This window comes from Rhinopithecus bieti, unplaced genomic scaffold, assembly GCF_001698545.2.
Source record: "Rhinopithecus bieti isolate Rb0 unplaced genomic scaffold, ASM169854v2 scaffold_22042, whole genome shotgun sequence".
In the NCBI taxonomy this organism is placed as follows: domain Eukaryota; kingdom Metazoa; phylum Chordata; class Mammalia; order Primates; family Cercopithecidae; genus Rhinopithecus; species Rhinopithecus bieti.
Window position 1 is genome coordinate 402,421 of NW_016810459.1, and position 9,597 is coordinate 412,017.

Genomic DNA, 9,597 nt, shown 5'->3' on the forward strand with positions numbered 1-9,597 from the left:
TTCCCCCAGCCACTCTACTACTTTATTATCATTATTATTTTATTATTTTACTTTTTAGACAGGGTCTTGCTCTGTCGTCCTGGCTGGAGTCCAGTGGCACCATTTCAGCTCACTGCAGCCTTTGCCTCCTGGGTTCAAGTGATCCTCCCGCCTCAGCTTCCCAAGTAGGTGGGACTACAGGCATGCGCCACCAGGCCTGGTTAATTTTTTTATTTTTAGTAGAGATGGGGTTTCACCATGTTGGCCAGGCTGGTCTCGAACTCCTGACCTCAGGTAATCGGCCCAACTTGGCCTCCCAAAGTGCTGGGATTATAGGCGTGAGCCAGCGCACCTGGCCTGCAGTTTTTTAAAAAGCAATTGTGAATTAAATTTCCAAAATGGACTTTCATTCTATGTTGTTTGCATAGAAATGGTGAGCTCTTGGCCAGGCACAGCGGCTCACGCCTGTAATCCTAGCACTTTGGGAGGCCAAGGTGGGCGGATCACCTGAGGTCAGGATTTTGAGACCAGCCTGGCCAACATGGCAAAACCCCATCTCTGCTAAACATACAAAAATTAGTGGGCACCTAGCTTGGCTAACATGGTGAAACCCCGCCTCTACTAAAATACAAAATTTAGCCAGGCGTGGTGGCAGGCGCCTGTAGTCCCAGCTACTCGGGAAGCTGAGCCAGGAGAATAGCTTGAACCCAGGAGACTGAGGCTTCAGTAAGCCAAGATCGAGCCACTGCACTCCAGCCTGGGCAACAGAACGAGATTCCGTCTCAAAAAAAAAAAAAGAAAAAAGAAAAGAAAAAGAAATCAAACACACTGCTGGGCATGGGGCTCACCCCTGTAATCCCAGCACTTTGGGAAGCTGAGGCAGATAAATTACTTGCACTCAGGAGTTTGAGACCAGCATGGGCAACATAGGAAAATCCCGTCTCTATAGAAACATACAAAAATTAGCTGGGTTGGGTGGATGCGACTGTAGTCCCAGCTACTTTGGAGTTGGGAGGCTGAGGTGGGATGATAACTTGAGCCCAGAGGGTGGAGGTTGCAGGTGGAGAGCCAATATCATGCCACTGCACTCCAGCCTGGGAGATCCAGACCCCGTTTCCAAAAAAAATCAAACACAAAACAGTAATTCCTTTTTTTTATTTTTATTTTTTGAGGGACAAGTTCTCGCTTTGTTGCCCAGGCTGGAGTGCAGTGGTATGGCATGCGTGTGCCACTGCACCCAGTTTATTTTTTTATTTTTTGTAGAGATGGAGTCTCGCCTTGTTTCCCAGGCTGGTTTTGAACTCCTGGGCTTAAGCGATCCTCCCATCTTGGCCTCCCAAAGTACTAGGATTACAGGTATGAGACACTGAGCCCAACCAAAGCAATAATTCCTAAATGTAATTAGTAAATGCCTAATTTCATGTTTATGAAGTATGAAAACAGGTACAACTGATCCATGGTAAGAGAAGTCAGTCATTACTCTTAAGCAGGGTTACTAACTGGCAGGGGACCTCAGGGAGCCTTCTGAGGTTCTGGAAATTTCTTTTTTGCTTTGTGAGACAGAGTCTCACTTTCCCGCCCAGGTTGGGGTGCAGCGGCACGATCTCAGCTCACTGCAACCTCTGCCTTCCAGGTTCAAGCGATTCCCTTGCCTCAGCCTCCCAAGTAGCTGGGACTACAGGCTTGCGCCACCACACCTGGCTGATTTTTGTATTTTTGGTAGAGATGGGGTTTCACCATGTTGGCCAGGCTGGTCTCAAACTCCTGACCTCAGGTGATCCACCCGCCTCAGCTTCCCAAAGTGCTGGGGTTACAGGCATCAGCCACCACACCTGGCCTGGACATTTCCTTTTTTTTTTTTTTTTTGTGAGACAGAGTCTCGCTTCATCACCAAGGCTGGGTGCAATGGCGCGATCTCAGCTCTCTGCAACCTATGTTTCCCAGGTTCAAGCGATGCTCCTGCCTGAGCCTCCTGAGTAGCTGGGATTACAGGTGCCCCCCACCACGCCCGGCTGATTTTTTGGGTATTTTTAGTAGAGACGGGGTTTCTCCATGTTGGTCAGGATGGTCTCGAACTCCCGACCTCAGGTGATCCGTCCCCCTCGGCCTCCCAAAGTGCTGGGATTACAGGCCCAGCCCTAATTTTTGTATTTTTAGTAGAGACAGGGTTTCCCCATGTTTGCCAGGCTTGTCTCGAACTCCTGACCTCAAGTCATCCACATGCCTCGGTCTCCCAAAGTGCTGATATTACAGGCGTGAGCCACAGTGTCTGGCCCTCAAACTATACTATTTTGTAGCCTCAAATAAAAACCCCAACAGTTCCAATCTTCTCTAACCCCACTCCTCCAATTCAGTTCTTGTAACCATTTCATCACAGTGCAATGTGCTGCTAGAGGCTCATTAATGGACCCACACATGTTACCTTCTCTTGCCTTGGTCTTGCCAGGAAGAATAAACAATAAGAAATACTATAAAGTGCTTTGGGCAAACTGAATCATGTTACACTTGCTTGAAACAGTATTTTCTCTTGTTTATTTGCATAGGTTTCCAGGAACAAACAAAGCAGATGTTAATATAATTCCCTGTTTGACTCTACCCTTCATGTGTTGGAACTAATTAACCATCCTTGCTAGCAAAGGGGCAAGTAAGAGCTCAGGAGGAAAGTATTTCTGTTAGGAAAAAGGATTTTGGATTTTAATTCATACAAATATAATAAAAACATAGCAAGGAAAGAGACCCGGGGGACACAGGACACAAATGAACACAGATGGAAAGCGCGCAAAAACGGCTCTCTGATGACATAGAGATGTTGGAGGTCTCTGAGGCATGGATCGTAATTACTTCACTCACTGTGGAAATATTTTTCAGATCCTGGGCATAGGTTATTAAAAGTGGAAGATATAGGCCAGGCGAGGTGGCTCACACCTGTAATCCCAGCACTTTGGGAGACTAAGGCGGATGGATCACTTGAGGTCAGGAGTTTGAGATGAGCCTGGCCAACATGGTGAAACCTCGCCTCTACTAAAAATACAAAAATTAGCTGGGCATGGTGGCGGATGCCTGTAATCCCAGCTACTCAGGAGGCTGAGGCAGGAGAATCTCTTGAACCTGGGAGGCGGAGGTTGCAGTGAGTTAAGATCGCACCAATGCACTCCAGTCTGGGCAACAGAGTGAGACTGTCTCAAAAAAAAATGGGAGATATAGAGAGACAGCTCATGTCTTAAACTCAATAGTTTTAAAGAAAACTAAGGCCAAAAATGACAAGTCATGCAACCAGACAAGAGATAAGCCAGAGCTGGAACCTATGAACTCTGGTCTACATAATTTTCTTTTCTTTCCTTCCCACCTACCTTCCTTCCTTCCTTCCTTCCTTCCTTCCTTCCTTCCTTCCTTCCTTCCTTCCTTCCTTCCTTCCTTTCTTTTTCTTTTTGGCTTTGAGACCTGCTTGATTTATTCCAATTATTTAATACACAATGATGCAACTGTGATCCCAAAGTGTGCAAAGTTAAAGCCTTCAACTGCAGCTGAGGAGAGGGCAGGAATGGTTCACTGGGGATGGTGGTAAGTCAGGAATGACAGGCAAGTGGCCATGACCCGGGCAGCCTCCTCCCCAGGGCCAGGGACAGGGGAGTGGCCTGAGGAGGAGGACCCAAGGGTAGCCCAGGGTCAGGGAAGGGGGCAGAGACCTCCCCTTGGCCTAGGTCAGGAGCTCAGAAGTGCCACATGGCTGAGGGGGCAGCGGCCCAGGAAGGGCCAGAGGCAGGGCCAGGAGAGCACCATTTTCTGGGGGGCTGGGGGCAGGGAGGTGCCCTATAGGAGAAGCCAGGAGGGGCTGCCTGCCCCTGGGATGGGGGCTGGGCTGGAGCAGGCTGCAGCAAGAAAGACCTGAGGCAGGCACAGGGCCTGAGAACCCGGCTGGCTGGGCTCGGGGGGCTCCCAGGGCAGCCTGGCCCAGGGAGCAGTCCTGACTCTGCAGGGGATGCCCAGCGAGGGCCTGCAGACCCCTCAGGGCCTCCCCGGCTCTCTCTCTGGAAAGGAGCTGGGGAACCCATAGTGCAAATCTGTGGACCACTCAGTTATGGAGGGAGGCTGTGCCTGAAGGGGGACACTGGGGTGCGCCCCCTCCACCACCTTGGCCTTCACTGTTGTCCTCTGTACAGCTGCTCCTCCTAAAAATACAGACCATGGACGCCACCCTTGATCTGGGCTGACATGATCCGCTTCTCAAACTTGAACTCTCCTGAGTACATCATGGACGGAGGGACAAACAGGTTGTGGGCCCCGACATCCTGGCAGCTGTGCTGGATGCCCACTATGAGGTAGGGCATGAACTTCTGAATGGACCGTTTGTCTTGGATGGAGCCCGAGACACCCTACACGATCTTCACCTCATCCTCCTCGCTGAAGTATCGTTTCTGGCTGCTGCTGCTCTTCTCCATGGCATCCAGTGAGCCCATGCCCTGGTACTTCTTGAGCCACACCCCTTCTGAGAAGAAGTACTCACCAGGGGCCTCCATGGTGGTGGCCAGCAGGGAGCCCATCATCACTGTTGAGGCTCCAAGGGCTGGGGCCTTGACCATGTGCCTCACGGTCTGGATGCCTCCATTGGCTATGATGGGCACACCAAAGTGCCAGGCATACTCGGGCACCTTGTACACAGCAGTGCCCTGGGGCTGACCACAAGCCATCACTTCCCAGGTGATGCAGATGGAGCCGCAGCCTGTGCCCATGCACAGCCGGTCCACACCATCATCAATCAGGTTCTTGGCCTGGGCTGCTGTCACCATGTTCCCCTCAATCACCTGGAGGTGGGGGTACTTCTGTTTGATGTAATGCACCATGGCGATCTGATACACCAAGTTCCCTTGGGATGAGTCCAAGACTATGACGTCGATGCCCGCCTGGGTGAGCAGGTCCAGGTGATATTTGTCATCCTCACAGGTGCCCACAGCTGCCCCGCACAGCAGCTGCTTGTGGGAATCCTTGGAGGCCAGAGGGTAGTCTTGGTTCTTCTTCAGGTCAGTGCCAGTGATAATGGCCACCAGCTCATCATGATCATTGACGAAAGACAGCTTCCCTTTCTTGCTACGCTGCAGGATCTCATTTGCCTCTTTCAACGTCTCACCTGCTGGAGCCACCACCAGCTCAATCCTTGGCATCATCACCTCACTAAGGAGGGTGGTATGGTCCTTTTCAGCAAGAAAGTTGATATTTTGGGAGGTGACGATGCCCTCCAGCTTACTGCCCATGGTGCCCGTCTTAGTGATGGGGATGCCAGAGAAGCCATGCCGCATCTTGGCCTCCAGCACATCACCCACAGTGTGCGAGGGACTCGGCGCCACGGGGTCCGTGATGAAGCCCTGTTCAAACTTCTTGACCTTACGCAGCTCCTTGACCTGGAACTCTGGGGTGCAGTTGTGGTGGATGAAACCAATATCACCCATCAGAGCAATCGCAATGGCCATGTCAGCCTCTGTCACAGTGTCCATGGGGGAGGAGATCAGCGGTGTCTTCAGCGTGATCTTCTGGGTCAGGGCTGAGGTCAGGTCCACCTCATCAGCTATGAAGTCTATGAATCCTGGGAGAATTAGGAAGTCATGGTAGGTGAGACTGTGGGCGCTGGCGAAGAGCTGCTGCACTGTGAGCCTGTCCTCGAGCAGGTAGCTGGTGTGCGGCTGATCAGGTAGTCCACCATGCTGCCGCCAGACCGTGCGACCCGACAGAAACACCCACTGGGCCACCTGCTGCTGCGGCTGCTGATGCCGCGCCCCTGCCACGCTGCCGCCGCGGCCCGGCGGGCAGGGGATAGGGGATTTTTTTTTTTTTTTTTTTGAGAGCAGGGTCTGTGGCCCAAGCTGGAGGGCAGTGGTATGATCTCGGCTCACTGCAACCTTTGCCTCTTGGGCTCAAGCCATCCTCCCACCTCAGCTTCAAAAGTAGCTGGGACTACAGGTGCATGCCACCATGCCTGCCTAATTTTTGTATTTTTTGTAGAGATGGGGTTTCACCATGTTGCACAGGCTGATCTTGAACTCCTGAGCTCAAGTGATCTATATGCCTTGGCCTCCCTAAGTGCTGGGATTACAGGCGTGAGTCACCATGCCAGGCCCATAATTTTCAACACTACTACTAGATTAAATATCTGGGTCCAGTTGAAGTTGCAAGTAGTATTTATTTTAGCATTTCCCTTGTACTCTCATGTTTTCTCTGTATTCAGAACCTGAAATGTTTTATCCAGAACATCTACTACTTTGACAGCAGAAATTCTATTTCTATATGTTATGTATAATTTGGCATACACTGATAGAATTTGTGCTAAGTACAGTACAGATAATTTCTGTTTTATTTATTTATTTTTTTTAGAGACAGGGTCTCACTATGTTGTCCAGGCTGGACTCACAACTCAAGGGATCCTTCTGCCTCAGCCTCCAGAGTAGCTGGCACTACAGGTGTGAGCCATCATTCTCAGTACAATTTCCAATCATTCATTAATTGATCACAGAGTTTGTAAGTTTCAAGTCCTTGTTTTCTGTTGCTCCTGCCTGTTAAACAATCTTACTTTTATTTGTAACCTTAATAAGATAATAAAATAAAGGAAGAGACAAAACTTTTCTACTTAATAAGATCAAGTAATTTATTTATTTATTTTTTGAGATGGAGTCTCACTCTTGTCACCCAGGCTGGAGTGCAATGGTGTGATCTCGGCTCACTGCAACCCCCTACCTCTCAACTTCAAGCAATTTTCCTGCCTCAGCCTCCCGAGTAGCTGGGATTACAGGTGTCCGCCACCAAGCCCAGCTACTTTTTGTATTTTTTGTAGAAACGGGGTTTCACCATGTTGGCCAGGCTTGTCTCAAACTCCTGACCTCAAGTGATCCATCTGCCTCGACTTCCCAAAGTGCTGGGATTACAGGCATGAGTCACTGCGCCTGGCCAAGAAATTTACTTTTAAAAAATTGGCCAGACAAGGTGGCTCATGCCTGTAAATCCAGCACTTTGGGAGATTGAGGCAGGTGATCACTTGAGGTCACGAGTTTGAGACCAGCCTGGCCAACATGGTGAAACCCCGTCTCTACTAAAAATACAAAAACTAGCTGGGCATGGTGGCAGTCACCTGTAATCCCAGCTACTAGGGAGGCTGAGGCAGGAGAATCGCTTGAACCTGGGAGATAGAGGTTGCAGTGAGCCGAGATCATGCCACTGCACTCCAGCCTGGGCAACAGAGCGAGACTCCATCTCAAAAAATAAATAAATAAATAAAATAAAACAAAAATAAAAAATAAGAGACAAATAGCTAATTGGAAGAAAAACGATGTACCTCATCCTACTCACCCTATCTTCCTATCGCCTTCATTCATTTCTGAAATGACTAATGTGGGGTTATATATAAGTATAAAAATTGTACACAAATATTACCTACAAATTTTGTTGAGGAGTCTTCCATCAGTCATATTTTTTGACTCAAATACAACATAATCTTGGCATAAAAACAAACACATAGGCCAGACGTTCTTTGCGGAGAGTCGTCGGGGTTTCCTGCTTCAACAGCGCTTGGACGGAACCGGCGCTGGTCCCCCAACCCGGCGGGCCGCCCGTAGCCAGCCCTCAGTCACCTCTTCACCGCGCCCTCGGACCGCCCCAAGGCCCCCACCGCCGCCACCGCCGCCTGTCCTTAGCCTCCGCCATGACAACACCTCGCAGGTGCGCCAGAACTACCACCAGGACTCAAAGGCCTCCATCAACCGCCAGATCAACCTGGAGCTCCACCCTTCCTACGTTTACCTGTCCATGTCTTACTACTTTGACTGCGATGATGTGGCTTTGGAGAACTTTGCCAAATACTTTCTTCACCAATCTCACGAGGAAGGGGAACATGCCGAGAAACTGATGAAGCTGCAGAACCAAGGAGGTGGCCGAATCTTCCTTCAGGATATCAAGAAACCAGACTATGACGACTGGGAGAGTGGGCTGAATGCGATGAAGTGTGCATTACATTTGGAAAGAAATGTGAATCAGTCACTACTGGAACTGCACAAACTGGCCACTGACAAAATGACCCCATTTGTGTGACTTCATTGAGACACATACCTGAATGAGCAGGTGAAAGCCATCAAAGAATTGGGTGACCACGTGACCAACTTGCGCAAGATGGGAGCACCCGAATCTGGCTTGGCAGAGTATCTCTTTGACAAGCACACCCTGGGAGACAGTGATAATGAAAGCTAAGCCTCAGGCTAATTTCCCCATAGCCATGGGGTGACTTCCCTGGTCACCAAGGTAGTGCATGCATGTTGGGGTTTCCTTTACCTTTTCTGTAAGTTATACCAGAACATCCACTTAAGTTCTTTGATTTGTACCATTCCTTCAAATGAAGAAATTTGGTACCCCCCCCAAAAAAAAACACATAGGCATCAACTAATGATAGAAAAATAAAATGGCTTACAAAATGGAACAAATATTTTCTAAAAATTATTAGACTATTAGGCAACATTTTTCCTCTGATCACAAATGTCCAGAAATGTCTTTAAAGACCATTATCAGCTGGTGGTGGCTCATGCCTGTAATCCCAGCACTTTGGGAGACCGAGGCAGGCAGATCAGTTGAGGCTAGGAGTTTACAGCCAGCCCAGGCAACATGGTGAAACCCTGTTACTACAAAAAAATACAAAAAGTAGCCAGGTGTGGGGGTGTGCACTTGTAGTCCCAGCTACTGGGGTGAGGCTGAGGTTAGAAGGTTTTAGAGCCCAGGAGGTGCAGTTTGCAGTGAGAGGAGACCCCGTCTCAAAACAACAACCAAAAACCATTTCCAAGAAATAAATGCAATAAATATTGTGATGTTCCTTCTCTGTGTGTGTATTCTTACCACCTATTTGTGTGTTTATTTATTGAAATAAAATGGCACACACACATTTTTCCCTGTTGGTTTTTTGTTTGTTTGTTTGTTCATTTGTTTTCTGAGACAGAGTCTTGCTTTATTGCCCAAGCTGGAGTGCAATGGTGTGATCTTGGCTCACTGCAACCTCTGCCTCCTGACCTCAAGCAATTCTCCTGCCTCATCCTCCCAAGTAGTTGGGATTACAGGTGCCCACCACCATGCCTGGCTAATCTTTATATTTTTAGTAGAGATGGGGTTTCACCATGTTGGCTAGGCTGGTTTTGAACTCCTGACCTCAAATGATCCACCCACCTCAGCCTCCCAAAGTGCTGGGATTACAGGCGTGAGCCACTGCACCTGGCCCTTATTGTTTAAATATAGTAATTTTATGAGAACTTATCTATTTTATTTTTGTGTCTATTAAAACATTATTTTGCTGGGCATGGTGGCTCACACCTGTAATCATAGCACTTTGGGAGGCAGAGGTGGGTGGATCACTTGAGGCCAGGAGTTCGAGACTAGTCTGAGCAACATCATAAAATCCTGTTTATAAAAAAAATATGAAAATTAGCTGGGCATGGTGGCTTGCACCTGTAGTCTCAGTTACTTGGGAGGCTGAGGTGGCGAATCACCTAAGCCTGGGAAAGTGGAGGTTGCAGTGAGCTATGATCGAGCCACTGCACTCCAGCGTGTGCAACAGGGTGAGACCCACTTTCTTTTTTTTTTTTTTTTTTTTTTTTTTTT

At 48.8% G+C, this 9,597-nt stretch overlaps 2 pseudogenes across 1 annotated transcript; one reads left to right on the plus strand and one right to left on the minus strand.

The window, feature by feature from the left end:
- Positions 1–3,432: 3,432 nt before the first annotated feature.
- LOC108542160 (inosine-5'-monophosphate dehydrogenase 1 pseudogene) lies at positions 3,433–5,674 on the minus strand (annotated as a pseudogene).
- Positions 5,675–7,344: 1,670 nt separating this feature from the next.
- On the plus strand, positions 7,345–8,293 carry LOC108542159 (ferritin heavy chain pseudogene; annotated as a pseudogene). Its single transcript, XR_001889180.1, has 2 exons — positions 7,345–7,353; positions 7,481–8,293. The product of XR_001889180.1 is annotated as a ferritin heavy chain pseudogene (transcript).
- Positions 8,294–9,597: the final 1,304 nt, after the last annotated feature.